General features: G+C 43.9%; 1 protein-coding gene across 1 annotated transcript in view; it reads right to left on the minus strand.

The window, feature by feature from the left end:
- Window positions 1-21932, minus strand: part of PKNOX2 (PBX/knotted 1 homeobox 2) — an 83684-nt gene extending 61752 nt beyond the window's left edge. The window contains exon 1 of the mRNA XM_079326879.1: window positions 21854-21932. The gene's annotated coding sequence lies outside the window, so the exon portion shown is untranslated. The remainder of the gene's footprint in view (window positions 1-21853) is intronic.
- Between the last annotated feature and the right edge of the window lie 3003 nt (window positions 21933-24935).

Here is a 24935-nt window from a genome sequence, read left to right on the forward strand (position 1 = left end):
GAATGCAGCAGAAACCAAACTGGCCATTCCAACCAGATATTCTGAATTTTCTGACATCTCCACAATCACCTGTGGGGGTGGCTCTGGCTCTGGCTATTTCACCCCACTGTGAATTTTGTTTTTTCTGAAGGGTTTTCCCCCAGTTAGCAGCTGAATTTTCCTTTGCCATGAAGCCCCACTCCCAGATCTGAGCATCATCCAATGGCCAGGGGTTTGATTTTGCTTTTCCAAATAAAAAATCCCCCCCAAAAACAAAAAGAAAAGTCTAGGGGGAATTGATTTTTGTTTAATATTTTTTAAAAAGCATTTCTCTGAGTTATGACACCCAACTCCACAAGATACCAGGATGGATCCCAGATCCATCCCAGCATCTGAAGCACATCTACATCCCACAAAAGAAGGGAAAAGGAAGGATGGGAAAAAATGGGAGAAATTTCAAAACCAGAATGTTTTTAGGAAGAAAAATAACACTGAAATAATATCTGCTGGAGGAGCAAAACTAACACCCAGTAAGATTACAGAATTCAACCAAAACACCAAAAGCTTTGTCTCTAACCCTGGGGGGTCAATTCTGGCAGCAGGAAAGGATATTTTATAGCAATAAATAGGCAATATTGAGAAATATATATCTATAAATACAGTATTTCTAATTAATGCTATTATAAAGAATATATTATAAATAATACTACATAATATATAGGAAGATAATAACTACTTATTGTATCAAGCATTATATAGCAATCTAATATAATAGTGTATCACTATATATCAAGCATTTTAAATATATCAATGTGAATAGATCCTAATTCCTGCAATATAGGATTATGCCATGCAGTTATTTAATTATTTATAAATATTTGTCCATTATATTCATTTATTACAGATTATATATCAACATTATTACATTGCTACGTAGCACACACTTGTATAATGATATTGATGGCAATAAATATAATTTATCAGTATATACATAGGAAAAAAAAATAAAAAAGAAGGAAGGAAACCAGTTTTTGCAAATTAGCAGCAATTTAGAGAAAAACCATTTTTTAAAATCCCCCTAAAAGAATTTTGGGGAAAACCCAAACTTCACACCTGAGCAACAACACACGGGGCAAGTTCTCCCAATACGATAAAATAAGTTGTTTAAATCTCTTTTTTTTTTTTTTTTTTAATCTTTTCTCCTTTTTTTTTCTTTTTTTTTTTTTTTTTTTTAGCCCACAGAGCTGAAGCTGGGAATCCATTAGCCTTTAATGAAGTGAAACCCTCATCTTGCAGGAGCCACCTCATTTAGCTCAATTGTTTCGCAGCCATTACGGAAAGACAATTACAAGGAAGCGGCGAGAGTAATTGGAAATGCTGGCAGGAGTTGGGCAAAATGATAATAAATAAAAATATTCCCCCTAATAAGCTTGCCAGGAGGGGGGTGGGCTGGAGAAAATCAACATAATTAGAACTGAACCTCAGTGAGGAAAAACAGACAGCGGGGTGGCGAGCGCTGGGCGCGGAGGAGCGGGGGGAAAGTGGAGAAAACTTTTGGGGTTTTTGACTCAAAAATCAGCAGGGAAAAAATTCCCCCCATCTGTGTGTAGATAGGAGGGATGTTTGTGATGCTCCTCCATCACCTGTTCCAGGTGGAATTCAAGCTAAAAAAAAAAAAAAAAGCTTTAAAGTGATGTTTTGCTCATGAGGCATCATTGAGGAGAATCAGTGGGTACCAGGAATTTGTCATCGGGGGGAGGGGGGGGGGGAAGATGGAAAATGCAATTATTATTTTTGTCAAACTTTTATTATTTATATTAAGACCTGAAAGCATTAAGGATGTGGATTTGGGGAAAATGGGTTAAATCCTACTCAAAACCCAACACAAGCAGCTGTTGGTTGGTTCCTTCTTTGCTTTTAAAATCATTTCTCTTTCCACCAAAAAATTCCCCATCCCTTCCAAACCATCCTGATTTTGTCCTAATTTCATCCCAACCCAATGTTGCTTTAGCAGCTCCTCCAAAAGGGTTTGCAGAAAAAAAAAAATTAAATAAAATTAGGGGTTTGCACCCAAAAATTGAAGCAAAGGTTTTGCAAGTAGGGAACTGTACCCCAAAAATCCTTAAAATGCACTCAAAAAATGTACTGCTAGAAGGGATTTTCTGAAAAAAAAAAAAAAAACCTCCTTAAAGCAGAGTTTTGCAGAAATAAAGTCCTTTACACAGGGGTTTGAAGTAAAGGTTGTCTCAAAAATGTAGTGAAATACCTCTAAATAAGTTTAAAAAGAAATTAAAATTTTAAAAGGTCACAAATTGATTATAAAATACAGGAAAAAAATAAAATGCTCCAAATAAATAACATAACATCCCCAAAATATAATAAATAACTCCAAGTTAGTTTAAAAAAATTAAAGAATGCCTGAAATGAATTATAAAATACAGGAAAAAATAAAATGCTCCAAACAAATAAAACACCCTCAAAATATAATAAAATACATCCAAATTAGTTTAAAAAATAAAATTAAAATTTAAGAATACCCCAAATGAACTATAAAATACAGGAAAAAAAAGTAACAAAATAAATAACATAAATAAATAACAAAACACCCCAAAATATAATAAAACACCTCCAAATAAGTTAAAAATTTAAAATTTAAATTTAAAAATACCCCAAATAAATTATAAAATACAGGAAAAAATTAAATGCTCCAAATAAATAACTAAATATCCCCAAAATACTGAAATGCTCCAAATAAGTTTAGAAATTAAAATTAAAGAATACTTGAAATGAATTATAAAATACAGAAAAAATAAATAACAAAATAAATAACAAAAAAAACCCAAAATATAATAAAACACCTCCAAATAAGTTTATAAAATTAAAATTAAAGAATCCCCCAGATGAATTATAAAATACAAAAAAATTAAATGCTCAAAATAAATACCAAAACACCCCCAATATAATAAAATGCTCAAAGTAACAAAATACCCCCAAAATAATAAAATACCCCAAGTAACTCACAAAATACTCCCAAAAATAAAATACCCCAAATGAATAACAAAATTCTCCCAAAATAATAAAATACCCCAAATAAAGAACAAAATACTACCCAAAAAATACACTATCCAATTTTAATTATTGAAATAACCCTAAGTAAATTTTCAAAAACCCCAAATAAATAACAAATTACATCTCAAAAATAATAAAACCTATGGAATAATTAATAAAATATCCCCCCCAAAATGGTCAAATAATCCAAATATCTGCCCCAGCCCTCTGGAGCAAAGGCAATTTTCATTTAAAAACCACACACGTTTTTTTTCCTTGCCAGTTGCCAACTCTGTTAAGATCATTATCACAGAATGGGAGCAGAGATAAAACATTTTTATTTTCTTTTCTTTTCCTTCCAGTGGGATTTTGGAGCAGAGCATCCCCCACTCTCAGCTCTCATGGAAGTCAGCTCATGTTGGGAGTTAATGTTTCGTTAATACACTGTTGTTGTTTTTGTTGGGTTTTTTGTTAATTTATTTTACTTTCTTTTACTTTTCCATATTTCTCCTCAGTCACCAATTATTTTGTTCCCAATGGGATTATTACAATTCTCCCTGTGACTTTTTGTGACAAGCCACAGGTGATGCTCAGGCCACAATAATGCGTTATTAAATAATATTAAATTATTTTAAATGATGCAAAATTATTTCAAATGTTATTGAACAGTATAAAATATTGCTAGATATTATTAAATATTCTACAAAGCACAAATAAAAACAAAGATTTAGGAGGTGTGAAATGCCTCCATCACTGGGAAGTGGGAAAAACTCAGGAAAATTGGGATTTTTTGGAGCTTTTAGACCACAGGTGGAGGAGAGGGAGTTGTGGAGTGAGCAGAGAGCATCACATGGTGCCTTCAGTTTTAGCTTTTCTATTCTCCAAATAGATAAATTGTTTAACTTTTCTATTTTCCAAATCCTGCACTGCTCAGTGTGTAACTCTGAGCTCCAGGCAGTGTTAGCAAACTCTTCACAGTTTGGTCACACAAAATAATCCTTGCAGGACTGAGAATAAAACAAAATATGGACTGGGGAGGAGCAAAGTGGGGGATGGGAGTTCATTAGCTGAAGCTGTAATTGGACAATTAACCCCTGATATGTAAATAGACCAAAGTTGTAATTGTGTGAAAAACTCTGAGCTCTGCCCATGTTGGGAGCAGCCTCTGGGATGGCCAAGGTGGAGCTGTTAAACACTTTAATAAATTCACACTGTATTATCTTAACTCTGCTCTAGGGAGAGACTCCTGGGCAACACACAGAGTGAGCACGGAGTGAGTAAAGAGTGAGTAGAGAGTGAGCACAGAGTGAGCAGGGAGTGAGCAGAGAGTGAGCACAGAGTGAGCAGGGAGTGAGTAAAGAGTGAGTAGAGAGTGAGCAGAGAGTGAGCAGACAGTGAGCAGGGAGTGAGTAAAGAGTGAGCAGGGAGTGAGCAGAGAGTGAGCAGGGAGTGAGTAAAGAGTGAGCAGGGAGTGAGCAGAGAGTGAGCACAGAGTGAGCAGGGAGTGAGCAAGGAGTGAGTAAAGAGTGAGCAGGGAGTGAGCAGAGAGTAAAGAGTGAGTAAAGAGTAAGCAGGGAGAGAGTAAAGAGTGAGCAGGGAGTGAGCAGGGAGTGAGCACAGAGTGAGCAGGGAGTGAGCAAGGAGTGAGCACAGAGTGAGCAGGGAGTGAGCAGGGAGTGAGCACAGAGTGAGCACAGAGTGAGCAGGGAGTGAGCACAGAGTGAGCAGGGAGTGAGCACAGAGTGAGCACAGAGTGAGCAGGGAGTGAGCACAGAGTGAGCACGGAGTGAGCACAGAGTGAGCAGGGAGTGAGCACAGAGTGAGCACGGAGTGAGCACAGAGTGAGCAGGGAGTGAGCACAGAGTGAGCAGGGAGTGAGCACAGAGTGAGCAGGGAGTGAGCAGGGAGTGAGCACAGAGTGAGCAGGGAGTGAGCAGGGAGTGAGCAGGGAGTGAGCAGGGAGTGAGCAGGGAGTGAGCACAGAGTGAGCAGGGAGTGAGCAGGGAGTGAGCACAGAGTGAGCAGGGAGTGAGCAGGGAGTGAGCACAGAGTGAGCACGGAGTGAGCAGGGAGTGAGCAGGGAGTGAGCAGGGAGTGAGCACAGAGTGAGCAGGGAGTGAGCACAGAGTGAGCAGGGAGTGAGCACAGAGTGAGCACAGAATGAGCACAGAGTGAGCAGAGAGTGAGCACAGAGTGAGCAGAGAGTGAGCACAGAGTGAGCAGGGAGTGAGCAGGGAGTGAGCACAGAGTGAGCAGGGAGTGAGCACAGAGTGAGCAGGGAGTGAGCAGGGAGTGAGCACAGAGTGAGCACAGAGTGAGCTGGGAGTGAGCACAGAGTGAGCACAGAGTGAGTAAAGAGTGAGCACAGAGTGAGCAGGAAGTGAGCAGGGAGTGAGCACAGAGTGAGCAGGGAGTGAGCACAGAGTGAGCAGGGAGTGAGCACAGAGTGAGCAGGGAGTGAGCACAGAGTGAGCACAGAGTGAGCAGGGAGTGAGCACAGAGTGAGCAGGGAGTGAGCAGAGAGTGAGCAGGGAGTGAGCACAGAGTGAGCAGGGAGTGAGCAGGGAGTGAGCAGGGAGTGAGCACAGAGTGAGCACAGAGTGAGCACAGAATGAGCACAGAGTGAGCAGGGAGTGAGTAAAGAGTGAGCAGGGAGTGAGCAGGGAGTGAGCACAGAGTGAGCACAGAGTGAGCAGGGAGTGAGCACAGAGTGAGCACAGAGTGAGCAGGGAGTGAGCAGGGAGTGAGCACGGAGTGAGCACAGAGTGAGCACAGAGTGAGCAGGGAGTGAGCAGAGAGTGAGCACAGAGTGAGCAGGGAGTGAGCACAGAGTGAGCACAGAGTGAGCAGGGAGTGAGCAGGGAGTGAGCACAGAGTGAGCAGGGAGTGAGCAGGGAGTGAGCAGGGAGTGAGCACAGAGTGAGCACAGAGTGAGCAGGGAGTGAGCACAGAGTGAGCACAGAGTGAGCAGGGAATGAGCACAGAGTGAGCAGGGAATGAGCAGGGAGTGAGCACAGAGTGAGCACAGAGTGAGCAGGGAGTGAGCAGGGAGTGAGCACAGAGTGAGCAGGGAGTGAGCAGGGAGTGAGCACAGAGTGAGCACAGAGTGAGCTGGGAGTGAGCACAGAGTGAGCAGGGAGTGAGCACAGAGTGAGCACAGAGTGAGCACAGAGTGAGCACAGAGTGAGCACAGAGTGAGTAAAGAGTGAGCACAGAGTGAGCACAGAGTGAGTAAAGAGTGAGCACAGAGTGAGCACAGAGTGAGCTGGGAGTGAGCACAGAGTGAGCACAGAGTGAGTAAAGAGTGAGCACAGAGTGAGCACAGAGTGAGCAGGGAGTGAGCAGAGAGTGAGCACAGAGTGAGCAGGGAGTGAGCACAGAGTGAGCACAGAGTGAGCACAGAGTGAGCACAGAGTGAGCAGGGAGTGAGCACAGAGTGAGCAGGGAGTGAGCAGGGAGTGAGTAAAGAGTGAGCAGGGAGTGAGCACAGAGTGAGCAGGGAGTGTGTGGGAGCTGCGAGCATGCCCCACCTTCCCATTTATTAAAATCCCATTCAATTGCCTGAAATTCACTTTTTTCTTTCAAAAATAAAAAAATTACTTAATAATATATTTAAATATGCATGTATAAATAATACATATACAACTCTGTATTTATAGTATAGATTATATATTATCTCTTATCTATGTTTACCTATTATAAATAGTATGTGAATTAACAGTTTATTTTTATATATACACATATATAATTGTTATCTACATTATTTATCATATAAAACACAGAAATGACAAACCTTTTCCTTGTTATAATAATACTGTACTACATATAATGGAGATATTCTTTATTCTATATAGTCTATATTATATTTTGTATTTTATCTTTTATAGTCTACATTATCTATTACCATCATTCTCATATATAGCAATGATATTCTAGAGCTATTTTAGATATTTTATATATATCTACAATATCTCATGTATTTATTATGTAATATACCACAGATATTATATACATTGTATATCTCATCACACAATTATATAAATATATGCACAATATGTAATATATTGAAAACACATGGTTCAGCCCCTATTTTATATAAAACAGAAATATTTTAAGTCCCAACCCAGCCCCTAAAGACACCCTGTAAAAAAATAATCCAAAACCTGAAGGATCACTTCCCATTGGAGAGAAATGTGGAATACAACACCTGAGATGGAAAACATCTCCATTCTGGATCTCAAGTGAGATATATTGAGAAATAACAGGATTTGAGCTATTTGGGAATATTTCATTCACAAGGATCTATTCTAGTCCATTCTATTCTATTTAATCCAAAGTGAATTTGCTCAGAGATTCCCATGGAGGCTGGCAGAAATAGGAATCTTTAGGAGAAAAACCAACACCTTGACACAGGGATGCACAACTTGGGAGTGAATGGGACTTCCAAGAATTTCCTTCCTGAACATCCTGAATCCATTTTCCTGGTTCTCCTCTTTCTGCAGGATTCTGCTAAACTGGCACTGTGGCTCATTGGAGAAAATCCAATTTATTCCTCAACAAATCCACCACAAGACACCAATGATGATTTTAGGGGCTAATTTTGAGCCTCCAAACCCCACTCTGCCTTTTCCTGATCAACCATCCCAGGTAACCCAAAACCCTCAGGAATTTGGTATTTTGCACCAGAAATCCATTTAGTTTTTGGAGCACAGCATCCCAATGTCTGACCATAATGGGGTTGCAGGCAACAACTCCTCTAATTTTTTTTTTTTTTTTTTTTTTTTTTTTTTTTTTTTTTTTTTTTTTTTTTTTTTTTTGGGGGGGGTGAAAAAGCATTTTCAGGGTTGCAAGAATTAATTAATTCACCAAAGCAGTGTTTGCATCCCACATTCCCAGTGGGAATTTTTCAGTAGCCAAGTGGAAAGGTTTATTTAGCTGGGAGCAGTGCTGGCTTCACAAACATTTCCCCTTATCCAGCAGGGAGAACCTCACCAACTGAAAGGAGATTTAATTAGTGAAAATCTCGTTAGGCAAACGAAATTATCCGTAAGACAATCCAGCTCTGGACAGGGGGGGTGATTAACCAGAGCCATTAATTGAGAGTGGTGCTCCAACAGGCAGCTCTGCTGCAGGATGGGGGGGCTGAGGGAGGACCCCCCACCCCCTCTGTGCTTGCCTAAAAGCCCTTGAGCATCTCATCAGCTCACCTTGATTGCATCATGCAAATTGCAATTAGCTTTTCCTTTCATCACCCCAGAAAACAGGAAAAAAAAAAAAAAGGAAATGTATTTTGGAGGTGAGGGGGCAGCAACCCCCAAAATTGGAGAGGGATCAGAGTGGTACCCACTGGATGATGTGCCTGCATCCCACCCCTGAGCACTGAGTGATGCAAACCCCACTTTTAAAGTTATCTGAAGATATTTTGTTATCATTGCTGTTCTTTTCACCTCCTGCTTTAATAGGATATCATGTAAAAATCATCCATCCTGGGCAAGAGAAGCCTTCCCCTTGCCTTAAAAATGGGAGGCAAAAAAGCCAAAATCTCATAAAATTAGTGCCCAGTGAACACTCCTGGGTATTAATCTATAATTATATTTATACATTTCTTGTTGAAGAGGAATTCCTAAGGACTGGGAGAAGCCTCCAGCTCCAAGTTTGAGCATCCCTAAAATGATGATTCCTACCCCCACCAGTCTGGAGGAAGGACTCAGTATTGCCATCACCACCTATATATTCCCCATATATTACATTACTAAATATGTTCTTCCACTATATAATCCAATATACCATATTTATATACATAAAGATGTATAAAACATTGTATTTCCTTATATACATACAGGGAATGTAATCTAATTTCTTCAATACATACAATATTTCCCAATATTTTCTATTCCTAAATACATTCCCCAACATTATATATTTTATATTCCTCTATAAATAAATAAACAAACATATCTATATCTATATCTATACAGACATACATATAGATATAGACACTATATTATTTGCACTGCCCTTAACTTAAAATTGATTCAGAGGCTGCAATTAACACAATTATTTGAATTTCTTTTTAAATATCCATCAATTTTTCAACACCTTGGGCTCAACTTACTGTGTCCAAAAAGTTCTGTTTTTAAGGAAAACTACTGATGGGCACCAAGCTTGGATGGGAATTACAGACCTTGGGCATCAGATGTGCTAAAATCCATTTTTGGATGAGATGGGAGTGACCAGCCCAGCAATGCAGGATATTTGACACTTTGGAGTTTTGGGGGATTTCCTTTTGGGTGAGTTTTGGGGGATTTCCATGCTAATAGTGAGAACAGAATCTGGAATTTGGGTGCTGTGCAGGGACCTTTGGTGTGTGGGTGTTTTAATTCAGGAGCACCTTGGGCTAATTAGGGACCTTGGCTGACCTGGGTACCCCACAAACACCTCTAATTAGGGGCCCTGCTGGAATCTTTAATTTGGGTGCTCTGCAAACATTTGGGGTACAAATTTAGTCTTTGGAAATTTGGGTGCCATGCCAGGGTCTTTGCTAATTAGGGTGCTTTGCTCATCTGGAAACTCTAATGAAGTCATTAATTTGGGTGCCCTGCAAGGACCTGGGCTCACCCACACACCCTGACAGCCTCAGTCTCTGCCCAAGGGATGTGCATCCCAAAATCCTGCAAAGAGAAGGGAATGTGCATCCCAAAATCCTCAAAAATCACAGGATGTGCATCCCAAAATCCTCAAGGAGCAGGAGATGTGCATCCCAAAATCCTGCTTGGAAAAGAGGATGTGCATCCCAAAATCCTGAAGAATCAGGGGATGCACATCCCAAAATCCTCAAGGAGCAGGGGATGTGCATCCCAAAATCCTCAAGAATCATGGGGATGTGTATCCCAAAATCCTCAAGAATCAGGGGATGTGCATCCCAAAATCCTCAAGGAGCAGGGGATGTGCATCCCAAAATCCTCAAGAATCATGGGGATGTGTATCCCAAAATCCTGCATGGAGCAGATGTGCACCTAAAACCCAAAGGAGCAGGGGATTTGCATCCCAAAATCCTGCAAAGAGAAGGGGATGCACATCCCAAAATCCTCAAGAATCAGGGGATGTGCACCCCAAAATCCCCAAGGAGCAGGGGATGTGCACCCCAAAGTCCTGCCTGCAGTGGGGTTCTGCAGCCCTGTGGCTGTGGGGCAGCTCCTGGGATGCCTCAGTGGCATCAGAACATCCCAAAATCCTGCATGGAGCAGGAGATGTGCACCTAAAACTCCAAGGAGCAGGGGATGGGCATCCCAAAATCCTCAAGAATCAGGGGATGCACATCCCAAAATCCCCAAGGAGCAGGGGATGTGCACCCCAAAGTCCTGCCTGCAGTGGGGTTCTGCAGCCCTGTGGCTGTGGGGCAGCTCCTGGGATGCCTCAGTGGCATCAGAACATCCCCAAATCCCATCTGCAGCCCCCAGGCTGCATTAATGGCTCGTGTTTTGCTAATTGTACAAACCTAATGGGGGAAGGAGCTGGCGGGGGGAAAAAAAGGGTAATGGCCATCAGGGCAGCAATAAAGCAAAATTAATGGGCTGTGGGAAGGAATCATGTCCACTGAATCCCAGCCTGGGAGTGGAACAGAGCCTGGAACACCAGGGGGGGGCTGCACCCCCAGGTCACTGCAGGCAGAGCAGGAGCTGCACCTGAATTTGGGGAGCTGAGAGCTCTTCTCACCCACCACACATATTTTTTTATTGTTCATTACTGTTTTTCCTTCTTTGCTTCATTTTTTTTTTTAATCAATTTCCTTTTTCCTTTTTATTTTCCCATAGAAAAAGGAAAGTAATTTCCCCACCTCAAAGCAGGGACAATTTAAACCTCTAACCCAGCAGGACAGGGATGCTGGTGTGGGATTCTCAATCCCTATTTTCACTTTCTCCCATCCAACTTTTTCCCCAGCTCTGCTTCACCCCAGTCGAAATTTAATTACTTTGTGATTTTTGCTTGCCCTGGAACAAAAATCCAGTGCACAAATATCCCTTTTCCTAAAGGGATGGAGATAAGGCTCATCCCAAACTTTCCCTCTGGATTTAAAAAACAACAAAACAAAAACAAACAAATAAACAGAAGAAACTTTTACCAATAAATTTGGGTAGGAACAAAGATTTCAATCTCAGAAAACTGGGATTAAAAGTGAGTGTGGAGTATTTCTGAGAGAGCTTTCTCCTATGGGGAAAATCCCAATGTTTTCTCCTGAAAATGCCAAGGGGGAATAATTATTTTAAAAACACTCTTGTTGTTGAGGAGCCACTCAGGACTGGGGAGGATGGGAATGATGGATTATGCCAGGCTGGACCAGGGGTGCTCCAGCTCCTTGTGAGCAAGGATACAGGGATCACCCTGACTGGACCAGGGATGCTCAGGGATGCTCCAACTCCATGTGAGCAAGGATACAGGGATCACCCTGACTGGACCAGGGATGCTCAGGGATGCTCCAACTCCATGTGAGCAAGGATACAGGGATCATCCTGACTGGACCAGGGATGCTCAGGGATGCTCCAGCTCCCTGTGAGCAAGGATACAGGGATCATCCTGACTGGACCAGGGATGCTCAGGGATGCTCCAGCTCCATGTGAGCAAGGATACAGGGATCATCCTGACTGGACCAGGGATGCTCAGGGATGCTGCAGCTCCATGTGAGCAAGGATACAGGGATCATCCTGACTGGACCAGGGATGCTCAGGGATGCTGCAGCTCCATATGAGCAAGGATACACAGATAATCCAGGCTGGGCCAGGGATGCTCAGGGATGCTGCAGCTCCATGTGAGCAAGGATACACAGATAATCCAGGCTGGACCAGGGATGCTCAGGGATGCTGCAGCTCCATGTGAGCAAGGATACAGGGATCACCCAAGGCTGGACCATACAGGGATCATCCAGGGGCACCAAACAAGGATACAGAGATCATCCAATGCTGGACCAGGGATGCTCAGGGATGCTCTAGCTCCCTGTGAACAAGGATACAGGGATCACCCTGGCTGGACCATACAGGGATCATCCTGACTGGACCAGGGTTGCTCAGGGATGCTCCAGCTCCATATGAGCAAGAATACAGAGATTATCCCAGGCTGGACCATACAGGGATCATCCAGGGGCACCAAACAAGGACACAGGTACCATCTAGGCTGGACCAGGGATGCTCCAGCTCCCTGTGAGCAAGGATACAGGGATCATCCTGCCTGGACCAGGGATGCTCCAGCTCTCTGTGAGCAAGGACACAGGGATCATCCAGGCTGGACCAGTGTGATGCTCCAGCTCCCTGCATACACAGGGAAAATCAGGCACCCACTATAAACACACCCAATCCCCAGATTTTTCCCTCAAGCTTCCAGGCTGCTCACGTGGAAAACCAAGGCACGAGCTGCCCAAGGAAAGGAGGAGCAAATGAATGTAAATAAATGTAAATAAAGCCGGGATGCCACCGAGGGAGGCGCTGGCCCGCCCTGCCCCGAGGCTCCGGGCTCGGGTTGCAGCATCAGCCAGGGACCGAGGGCACGCAGCTATTTTAAGGTTGGGATTTCATTTCACCAACAATTCCCCCCAGTTTCATGTGACAGGGAGAGCCAGCATCCCGAAAATAAACGGGGGCTACACCTCGTCTTAAAGGGAATGGAAACAAATGGTAAATGTAGTAACAGGAACCCAATTTGCCTTGTTTTGTTTCTATTTTTTTCACCAGGGGGTGAAAAGCACTCTGGACTTCAGCAAATATTGTTAATTAATGGTGCAGTGGGCAAAAAGATGCAGCTGAGATCTTGGGATCACAGAGGGATTCGTGGATGTTTATGTTGTATTTGGGGTGTTTTCCTGCGGTCATGAAAAATAAATAAATTTAAACTTTGCACTTGGTCCCTGCCAGTGACATGCTCAGGGTTCCTCACCCAGAGCAGCAGAAAGATGTGATGCTCCATGTGGCAAAATAGCAAAAAATTTAGAGGAAAATTGTTATTCATTGATTTTTTTTTTCCCCCCTACTGTGCAATGAATCAAATGGGGATTTTTGCTATTTGGGGCCAAAAATCTCAGATTTAGGATTATCTCCATTCTTGCAGCCATGTCAATGCTTAATTTCATTTTACATTAAAAAAACTTTATTTTATACATATTTCTATTACTTGTATCAATTGCATCTATCATAATACATTTATGTTATACATATCACATATATTATATATATATTATACTATACTACATTATAAAAGTTTGCAAACTTATCCCAATCTCTTCATTGAAAACTATAATTTATCATCTGGAAAAATCATCTGCATCTCCTGTAGAAGATCAACATCCCTTTTGGCAGCTAAAACTCACTCAGCAACAAGTTTCAAATTTCTTTTACACTCCACTGCTGCAGCTTTAGAGCACCCATGTTATTCCCCTTCCTTGCTTGCAAATGAAATGTAAAGTTTGAAATTCAGGTTGTAACAAAAAAAAAAAACAGCAGAGAGAGAAGGAATTTTCCAGGAAACTGAAAATCCACCAAGTTCATGCACTCAAACACTGCCAGGAGTGTGTGCTCGTGTATCCAAGTGCTGCTTTTTCTTGATAATCACCACTGGGATGTTTAGTTTGCATCAGAAAAGTTATTTTCCATCAGGAATTCCTGAACAGGTTAATCACCAGCTACACTTTGCAATGAGGGACAAGATTTTCCTTCCCCAAAGCTGCCCAGCACTCACACTGCTCTCCTGCAGAATAATTCCCTCTTATCAACCAATTGATTGATAGTTTTCTATTATAAATCAACCAATATCTGTATTACAAATCAACCAATATTTGCATTACAAATCAACCAATATTTGCATTACAAATCAACCAGTATTTGTATTACAAATCAATAATTTTCTGTTACAACCTGATCAATCCATTACTTCCTATTGCAAATCCACCAATCATTTCCTAAATCAACCCATAATTTTTTACTATTAATCAACCCACTATTTTCTGTTATGAATCAACCAACAATCCCCCATTATAAATCAATCAACCCACGATTTGCTACCCCCCAAATCAGCCAATAAATTTTTATTACAAGCCAACCAACTCACAACTTCCTATTCCAAATTGATCCATCGATAATTTCCCATTAGAACCCAATCAACCTTTGGCTTTGGAGCATAAATCAATCAATCCATTGGGTTTTATTCTGAGTCAATTGGAATCCAATTGAAATTAATTAGATGCTGGTTCAGTTGCTGCCTGGCAGCCCCCCCCCCCCCCCCCCCCCCCCCCAGCAGGTATTTATAGCCTGAGTCTCATCCCCACTGCCCTCAGCCCTGGCCATTAATTAAATTAGCACAAAGAGGGGCTTGTTGAGCTCTCCAGCCTCCTGAAGTGGAGCTGGAGGACAGGAAAAAACAAAGGCTGGAATTCTGGCTGCTGGGCTCAGGGGTGCTGCAGCAGGATTTGGGGTGCCCCCACCCCATGACAGTGATGCAATGGATGGGGGAGCAGCCCCCAGGGTGGGATGGGAACCTTGCCAAAGGGAATTTTGCAGTGGGTCTCAGCCCATCACTCCCCAGATTTACACTCAGGGCACCCAAACCAGAGGCTGGAAAACCAAACCAGCCACTTCCCAACCCTTGAACCCTTCCCAACTCATCCCAGCCCCTCTCCAAGCACAAGGAGAGAACACTCCCAGTAATTCCTGCAGGGATAACAGCACTGGGAATGTCTCTGGCTTTTCCCCTGTTGAGCCAAATCCCTGTATAAATGGTTGCAGGGAAAATAACCCCCCTGATGTCTCTACCTTGAGATAACCTTGGCCACTTGCCAGGTACTCAGCTATTAAAGATGCTACTAAATCGTTTTATTTGGTGGTTTTAGCATAAATATTCTCACCAGGACCTTCAGCTCCACTGTTTGGGGTGTTAAATTTAAAAGAGAAGCAAGAGAAGGAAGAAAAAAAAAAAAAAAAAAAACTTGTGGAGGTTGTTTAGGCAAGGAGGAATGATTTAGCACGGTACAGGGTGGGATTAAGATGGCAAAGGTCATGTTGAAAAGAAGGCAAAGCTCCCCAACAGCAAGAGGTGACTCCTGGTAGGAGGAAAAAACACTGAAATGCTCAAAAAGAGTGAAAAGCAGCTTGATAAAAAGTCATGGTTGAGACAGTGGGATTGGAGGGGGAGCAGGTTTTGTATGGGGGAAAATAGTGGGAATGGGGAATTGGCCCATGGGGGTTCCTGGTCTGGGGGAGTCACAGCCTGGAGGAGCATCACTAGAAATGGTGAAAATGCATCAGAATCCCCAGAACTGCACTAGTAGCCCCAAATTTGGATAAGCACCCACAAAACTGCAGCAGCATGGCTAAAATCAGATGAGTAACACAAAAAAAAATGGAAGAGCATCCCTAAAACTGCATCAGTACCCCTAAAGTTGGACCAGCAACCCTAAAATTGCACCAGCATCCCTGAAATCACACCAACATCCCTAAAATTGCAGCAGCATCCCTGAAATCACACCAGCATCCCTAAAAACACACCAGCATCCCTAAAATCACACCAGCATCCCCAAAAATTGCACCAGCATCCCTAAAATTGCACCAGCATCCCTGAAATCACACCAGCATCCCTAAAACTGAAGCAGCATCCTTAAAATTGCAGCAGCATCCCTGAAATCACACCAACATCCCTAAAAACACACCAGCATCCCTAAAATCACACCAACATCCCTAAAATTGCAGCAGCATCCCTGAAATCACACCAGCATCCCTAAAATTGCAGCAGCATCCCTAAAACTGCACCAGCATCCCCAAAAATTGCACCAGCATCCCTAAAATTGCACCAGCATCCCTAAAATTGCAGCAGCATCCCTAAATTTGCACCATCACCCCTAAAACTGAAAGAACATCACTAAAAATCTATGAAAATTGCCCTGGCATTCCTAAAACTGGCACCAGCATCCCTGAACTTGGATAAGGATCTAGAAGAATCTAAATCTAAAAAATCACCTGATAGGAAAATAACCCATTGATACTATTTATTATTTAATTCATATTATTATCTATAATTATTTACTATTTACTTTTTATTGGTTATTGAGTATGTATTGCTATTTATTTTTTATTGTTCATTTTTTATGATAGTTAAATTTGTTCTTTACCAGCCCACTGACCAAGTGCCCCACTTCATTATTTTTGTTTTAGAGCAATTAATTAATTGCCAGAGTTATATGTTGGATCTGACACCAATTTCTTCACATAAATGCATTAAAAGACCTTTGCAGGCATTTTATATAAATGGGATTTTCTTGGGATTGAGAAAAAAAAAAATAAGAAGAATTATTTCTTTTTTTTTTTTTAAACTCCTCAAGTTCATCTCCTCAGAATCCAGATTTTGGGGGAATTTTTGAATAATTCTATCTAAATTGGGTGAGCAAGGTCAGGGAGGGGATGTAGGATGCAAGAGATGGGATGGTGTAAAGGAGACCTCCACCCACCACCCCGAGCCAATTATTTATAATTATTTATTATGAGCTGATGAAGGGGATAATAAAACACAAAACCTGGAGAGGGATCAGCCTCACTCACTGGGAAAGAGGCAGCTGGAGATAATGAAAATAGGGGGGAAAAAAAAGGAGAAAAATCAAGCAGAATTTTCAAATCAAGCAAAGAAAAAAAGACTTTTTTTTTTTTTTTCTGTGATAGCATCAAAATCTCCATCCAGGCTCCCAGCTCAGAATCAGCAACAGGCAGCAGCACTGGGATGGAGAAATTAGCAGCTTGGAACAATAAATTCCCTTTTAAATTTATTGCTCAGGAGCATTAAAAATGTCTAAAGTGGTTTACATCCACCAGCACCATGGGAATTGGCCCAGGGACCCAGGAGCTGGTAATTGCTATTCTCAAACTTGCCTTGGAAGCTTCAAGTAGTGTTTAAAAAAAAAAAAAAAAACACATTTGAAGGGCTTTAAAAAGCCATAAAGTGCCCTCAATGTACATGGAGTTGGGAGAGGTTGGTCCTGCCTCCACCAAAAAAAATCCTGGGAATAACTCACTGATGGGAAATTAAACTGCTGCCATTCAATATTGGAATTTTTTTTATTATTTGGCCAAGTTTTGCTTTGCTGTTGGGGTGGGGGAAGAGAGTGTGGCATTGATGGGGATGTTGGGTTTGCTGGGATGGGCTGGCAAAAAAGATGGGTAAAAATGGGGAATGAAAAGGGAAAAAGGCAAAATCATAAAGGAAAAAAAAATAGAAATTAGAAAATAAATTAGAAGAAAAAGGGAAAGAAGAAAGAAAAAAAATTAAAGGGCAGAAAAGGAAAAAAAAAAGGAGAAAGAAGGGGAAAGGGAAAAAAACATCCCACCTGTTTTTTAAGGGGAGGGAAAAAGAAGAAAGGAAAACAAAGAAAGAAGGGGAAGAGAAAAAAATTTTGGAAGGAAAATCAAGGGGAAAATAAAACAGAAAAAAGGAAAAAAAAATTAAAAGAAAGAAAATAAATGAGGAAACATAAAAGGAAATACAGAAAAAAGGGAAAGAAAGGGGGAAGATAAAAGATGGGAAAAGAAGACAAAGGAATATAGTAAAAAAAAATCTGATATACAGTAAATATAGAATGTAGTAGAAAATAAAATATTGTAAAAAAAAAATGGGGGAAGAAATAAAAGAGAAGCTTCCCATAACTGGTCCAAAATTGGGATTATTTTTAATTGGCTTTCTGAGATTTCTGGCAGGGCACAGGCAGGGAAGGGAAAACCTGGCCAAAAACTGTGGGTTCAATAATAACATTTTTCACAGTTCTTGTAACACCTTGTTAAAGCCAAAAGCTCTGGATTCAACACTCGTGGGGAATTTTTTTCCCCTCAACACAAGTTGGGTTTCACTTTCTCCTCCACCTGCACCAAAATAATCTGATTTTTTGGGGGGGGAGCATCAGCAGTGCTGCTGATCTAAACCTGAGAGGTTTTTTTTGGTGAGGCTAACTGGATATTTGGGATTCTACTTTGTAGAATGGGAGGGATGGGATGTGGCCTGGAAAATGAAAGTCAAGGTTAAAAAAAAAAAAAATCAAATAGTGATAAAGCAGAAAAAATGAAGCATTTTTTTAAAATTGAGATTTAAAAAAGAAAACAAGAATAAAAACAAAACGAATCCAGGTAATCCGAAATAAAAAGAAGATAAACCAAACAATTAAGTAAGAAATAACATGAAATTTAAATTTAATTTAAATAAAATAAAAGGAAGCAGCAAGTAAATAGCAATTCTCAAAAATTGTAGACTTGGTGCTTTGGGAAGTGGTTTAGTGGTTGATTTCACAGCTGGTCTCAGACCATTTGAACACCTTTTAAAACTCAACTATTTAACAGACACCAGTTAACCAGAGTTGGGAGTAACCAGGATTAGTGGAAGAGGAAAAGCCAAAAAAAAAATCAGATATAATCAAGCAGTTGGGAAGAGCTGAGGCCAAATTCCCTTTATTATTTCTACAGCTGCAAACCACAGCTGGGCAAAGGGAAACATCCCACTGGGAGCATCCTTCATCCCATCCCCTGGGGAGCACCTGCAGCACCACCTCAGTCCCTTCAAGGCTGGGGGCAGAGATAAACCCGAGTTTAAATTTAATTGAGGATTAATTCCCATCCTTCCCGATTATTATCTTAATGATCTGACTAATGACGCTGGGAATTAATTTATTTTTGGGCTAATTAGAGGGCATTTGTTAACACCCTCTTTGGTGGTGGCGAAAATTATTTGGGAATCAAGTTATTTGACAGTGCATGGGATATTAAATGCAACTGGGAATTGTCTGGATCCAGTAAATTATCCCAAAAAAAGCAATTTTGCCATGCAGGAGTGAAGTGAGGATGGGGAATGCATCAGCAGCACCCATGACCTAAAATAAAAATTCTGATGCTCAATCTGGTTTTTCCACTGGGATTGCAGACACCAAACTTTCCTTAGTTTATCCCTAATTGTGGCAGAAGTTTCCTCCCAATTTTAGGGAGTGTGGGTTGTTCCTCCCATCAATTCTCCCTGCCCCATCCCATCACCCTGACTCATTTCACTGATTCCTTCAAGCAGCTCCCAGGAAAATAAATTCTGCCAAACTGGGCTGTCCCAGCATCCTGGCTTAATTCTCTCCATATCTGCAGGAAACATCCCAAAAATGCATCACACAAACCCATGTGCATCCCTGAGGATGAGGATGGATGGGTGAAGGATGCTCTTCCCAGCAATACTTAAAAAAATCTTATTATCACTCAGAGATTGAGAGATGCTGTCCATCAGCTTCAAGAAGTAATTCAGAAGTTCCCTGGAAAAGCCAAAAATCCTCCAAAATCCAAAGATGCCCCATTGTTTTATCCTTGAGTTGGAAAAACAATTATTCCTGATGTGCCAGAAGGGTAAAACACTCTTCTCTCAATATAACTTCATGCATTTTATTCAAAAGAGGAGATTTCCTTCAAAAAAAAAAAAATAGGAAAAAAGATGAGATTTCCTTAAAAAAAAGGCAACTTCCTTTAAAAAAAACTATTTCCTAAAAAAGAAAACCTAGAAGTTTCACTGAAAAAAACGAGTAACTTTTCCAAAAAAAAAAGGCAATTTCCTTAAAGAAAGTGAGATTTCCATGAAAAATTAGATTTCCTTTATTTCCCTCTCCCCAAAAAAATGGAGAGAAAATGAAATATGTTCCTGCAGGCTCAGTGGGGAAGCTCAGCATCACTTTTTTCCCTGTTTTTTTCCCTTGCCCCAAGATATCAGGGAGTGTTTAATGTTATTTATAAATAAATATCTAATATTATAAAGATCTCAGGTTAAAATTGAGAGGCTTATAGGGCTGGCTTTGGGGGGTAAGGGCTGCAAAGTGCCTTAAAAATCCCAATTTTGGGATGCTAAGAACAGAGCATCTCCTCTTCCTCCTGACACTGCCAGCTCCCCTATTAACCTCTCCTGTAATTAGCCTCAAGCAATTAACTTTTGCTCCTAATGAAGAAATCTCAGTGCAGGGAGTTAAATAAAATAGGAAGGAGGAGGGGGGAAAAAAATAAGGGGGAATTCTGATCCCATCATCTGTGTGCTCCATATAGCTCAGACCCAAAACAAGGTGTTATTTTTCACCTAAATCTCCTAAAATCCAAATTGATTCAACCAAACCTCTCTCCCCATCCACATGAGGGTGGAAAGAGCCTTTGAAGCATCAGACCCCAAAGGTTTTGGGGTTTTTTTTTCCCCACTTTTCCACAAGGGGATGGTGCCAGCCACACCGAGTCAGCAGTTTTGGAGGCATGATGTCCAAAAGTTTCATCAAAACCACGTCCACCGAGCCACACGCTGCTTTTCCCCACTCCAACCCCAAAACCTTTCAGGGTTTAAAGGCAAAATAAGTTGAAAAAAGGCAAATTAAGCCATTTCCTCTCCTATTTTCTGCTTCTCCCCGGCAGACAGCTGTCCCGCATCCCAGCCAAAAATAATCCATCCCCCCCCTTTCCTCAATCTAATCTCCCCGGCTGGGAGTTTGAAAATATCCTGCCGGGTTTAGGGTTTCCCGTTACCCGGTGGGCGGCGAGATAGTGGGAAAAAAAGATCCTTGGGAGCGAGAAAAACCGGGAAGAGCCCAAACAAAGAGCCCAAGTTGAGCTTGGACACCTGGCGAGGATGGAGTGGAGGAGGGAAGGGACACCCCAAACCCCGGGCAAAACTTCCCGAGTTGCACAATGCCAGCGGCGCAGCCACCCTCCCGCAGGCGGAAATGCAACAAAAAATGCGAGGATCGATTTCAAATAATTCTAATTCTAATTATTATTATTAATTAGAAGCCCTCCCTGCATTGCTGCAGAGGCTCTAAAGGGGGTTTCTGGAGTATCCATCCGGCCCTGCGGGATATGGGGGCGCTGCCGGGGGTCCCGCTCAGGGGTGAGGGGTGGCTGGGGGCAGCGGGCGGCGCTCGGGGGTCTCGGGGGGATCGCCCCGGGATGCGGCGCTGCTGCCAGGGCCACTGGCGGCCAGCCCAGCCCGCAGGAGGCCCTGCCCGGTGACACCGCTGTCCCCGCTCCCAGGGGTGTCCTGGGGGCACCCCGAGATCGCTGCGTGCCCCCCACCCCCGCCCGGGCTGCCCCCCGACCCAGGCTGAAGCGGGGCAGCTCCCCGGCCACCATAAGGGCTGGGGGGCTACAGCCCTCACCGGGGGTCGGGACGGGCTGGGGGCTGCGACCCCTCCTCGGGGGAGCTGCGGAGGGGCTGCAAGCAGCGGGGATGGCGAGGGGTCCGGGGGGGCTGCACCCCAGGGAGGGCACGGAGAGCGCTCGGGGCTCCGCGGGCACTGCAGCGGGCACGGGGGGCTGCGACCCCCGGGGCACCGGGGGGGACGGGAGGGGGGGTCGCGACACCCCGAAAAGCCCCGCGGGGGTTCCGCAACTTGTTGGGGGGCTGCAGCCGGTCTGGGGGTGCGCAACCCGCATTTAGCGCACATCCCCCCGGGATCGCCGCAGCCGCCGGGGGATGCGGAGGAGGGGGCGCACCCCGCCCCAATCGGCGCGTCCCCCCAAAATCACCGCGGGCGGCCGAGGGGGGCACGGCGCAGAACCGCAGCGGCACGGCCGGCCGGGGCTCAGCCCGCCGGGGAACCGGACACCGGGGACGGACAGCCGCGCCGGCCCGGCCCCGCACGGCCGGGGAGACGGCGGGAACGGCAAGTTACTTCCCGCACCGGAGGGGATGGGGGGTGGCGGGTGTCCCCGCCGCCGCCGCCGCACGTGCCCCGCCGCCCGCGCCGCTTTGTCCGCCGGGCTCCGCGGCTCCGCCCGCCCCCGCGCGGCGGCCCCGCCGTGAGTGACAGCCCTACCTGCCCGCCAATCTTCATCACACCGACACCGGCCTGACAGCGCGGCCGCCGCTCGCCGCCCGCCCGCCCGCCCGGCCCCGCCGCGCCGCCGCCGACAGGCCCCGCCCACCGCCCGCGGGGCCCCGCCCCCGCGCCCGGGCCCGCCCCCACCGCCCCGCCCCGCTGCGAGCCACGCCCCGGACACGCCCCCTCGGCGCTGCGCTCGGCGCCCCCTGCTGGCCGCAAACGGAGCCGCCCTCCCGCCCCTCCGGACCCCCCCGGGACCCCCGGACAGCGCTGGGACAGAGCTCGGGACCCCCGGGACCCCCGCACAGCGCTCGGACCCCCCGGGACCCCCGGACAGCGCTGGGACAGATCTCGGGACCCCCGGGACCCCCGAACAGAGCTCGGACAGAGCTTGTACCCCCCCGGGACCCCCGGACAGCGCTCGGACCCCCCGGGACCCCCGGACAGCGCTCGGACCCTGCCCCGACACCTTTCGGACACCTCTGCCCTCCACCACATCCCCGCACCGCATCCCCCTCCCCAGCGCATCCATCTCCCGGTTTATTTTTGCCCCTCACCCGTATTACCCCCCAGCACATATCGCCCCTCCAGCAGCATCTGCTCCTCTCCGTGTTTCCGCCCATCCCTCCCCTCCCGGATGATTTTGCCATCCCAGACAGATTCAGAGCCAGCCTTGGGCTCCCTCGGAGTCCTCCCTCCATCAAGCCCCCCAAAAACATCCACTCCCCATCACCTTGACATTTACCCACTGAAACCCCACCCCAAACCCCTCCTGTGGCAGTATCAAACATTGTATTGTCAAAACACTCTTCTTTTGGAAATACCTAGTAATTATTCTTAATTTGGATGGAAGGCTTCTGACCAAGCTCCCCCTACCCAAATTTTGGTCCCCATGAGACATCACTTGCCCTTCTCTCTCTCAAAGACCTGAAGATGAGATTTTTCTAGAATCACTTTCATTGGGAGCACTGGGTCCTAGAGACAAATTCTCTCACATTTTATTGCAAAAGCCACAATGATAGATTTTTCTGGATTAGTCTGGCCACGTTTTTTTTCTCCCAGTTTTCCATCCCTTTCCCTAAAGAAGAATGCCATCAAGAAGAGATTTAATGAGAAGCTCTGAGTTTCTGCACATTTCCTAAAGATGTTAGGTGGATCAAAAGATCCCCAGAATTCCTTTGGAACAGTTGAAGGTTAAGAAGTTAAGGAATAGGTTAAAACTGGCTCCAAAGAGGTGCAGAGGGATGTACAAGCCAGGGGCACTAAATTTTGTGTGAGGGATGGCCATGGGGTCAGGGATGCAATGGGAAAGCTGGGCAAAATAATTAAATTTAAGGCCAGGAGCCCAAAATACCCTAATTTTTCCTCTTCAGTTTTTCACAACAGCCTCTTGAAAAATCAGCATTCCTAAATCCTTCCTTCTCCTTCATCCCAAAAAAAATATTGTTACCACTGTTTGTACTTCCCATTGGGAGCAGGCTCTAACACACACTGATGTCCTTTGGGTTGGCCAATGAAGAACAAGGGAAAAATAGATGGCTCCCACTTGGAACCCATCAATAAAATAACAGAGAGATGCACTGGGTGGTTGGGATGAATCCCACCCACCCCCCTCTCCAAAAAAAATAAAAAAAAAAACCTGCATTGCATCACTGAGAAAACCAGCAGGAACTCAGAGCATCCCCCCAGTCCTTCAGAGATGTTGGAATGATTTATAGGAATTTCTTGCCTTGTAAATCAGCCAGCAGGACGTTTTTCCCCTCCCTTATTACTATTCCACAGAAGCAAGCAAAGATGAGGAGCCATAAAGCTGTCGCCGGTTGTTTCAACCAGCTGGGGATGCCAGACAGAAAATATTTCAGGTTTTGCAGGAGCTAGAGAATTGGGAAGGAAGAGAGAAGGGGAGGCAGATGGAAAAACCATCACTGTGATATCAAAGGACCACTGGATCATCCACACTTGGCATCTCATCTTTCTCGAATCTCATCTTGGAAAACAGGGATGTAAAAGAGCAGGCACATGTGGGGCATATTTTAAGCTGCATCATTGCCAAAAATATCCAAGAGCTCAAAAATTTTAGGGTTCTCGTGGTGCAGGGATATTTCTTCTGGAGCCAGATCCTCACATTTGTTCCTCAAGCATCCCAAGTTCATTCCTCAAGCATCCCACATTTGATCCTTCAATATCCCAAATTTGATCCCTGGATATCTCACATTTGATCCTTCAATATCCCAAATTTGATCCCTGAATATCCCACATTTGATCCCTGAATATCCCACATTTGATCCTTGAATATCCCATATTTGATCCCTGGATATCTCACATTTGATCCTTCAATATCTCACATTTGATCCTTGAATATCCCACATTCACTCCTTGGGCATCCCTCATTTATCTTCCCCAATTTGTTACCAATCACCAAAGCAATTCCTCCACCGGTTTTAGAATCTCACTTTTAAACTCTAGGGAAAGTATCCAGGCCCAGATTTTTCCTTCACAAAGGCAAAAGCTGCTTCTTCCCTGGAGAGTTTTTTTCCAGAGCTTAATTATCATCAATTATCATGCCTGGTTAAAAAAATACATTTCCCATTTGGATTGGCCACTTCATCATCCAGCCTTGGGAACTTGTTGGAATTTTTTTTTGGTGATAAATTAAAATTCTTTCACACTCAATCTCATAGTTCTTATCCCCAGAAAAAAAAAAAAAAAAAAAAAAAAAAAATAAATAAATAAATAAATAAATAAATAAATAAATAAAAATAAAATCTTTCTGCTGCAACAGGTCATTACTGACTGATTTTTTTTGTCAGATCTCCAGGACCAGGGGTGCCTGGCTGCATCCCTACTGAGAAGAGTTTGGACACCAGCTCTCTTCTTCCCACCCTGGAAGAAGATGGAAGGGATGTCCAAACCCCAAAAACAAGGAAACCCTCCTTCAGTCACCTTTTTCCATCCCAATCCCAATCCAGATTGCTGGAAAAACTCCCTGAAATTAAAACCCCTTCACTTCAAATTCCCCCAAATTCTGGGGGTTGTGCCATTTCCATTCCCCAAACTGGAGCATGGGCACCTCAGG

The sequence above is a fragment of the Erithacus rubecula genome (genome assembly GCF_903797595.1).
Source record: "Erithacus rubecula genome assembly, chromosome: 25".
NCBI classification, from domain to species: domain Eukaryota; kingdom Metazoa; phylum Chordata; class Aves; order Passeriformes; family Muscicapidae; genus Erithacus; species Erithacus rubecula.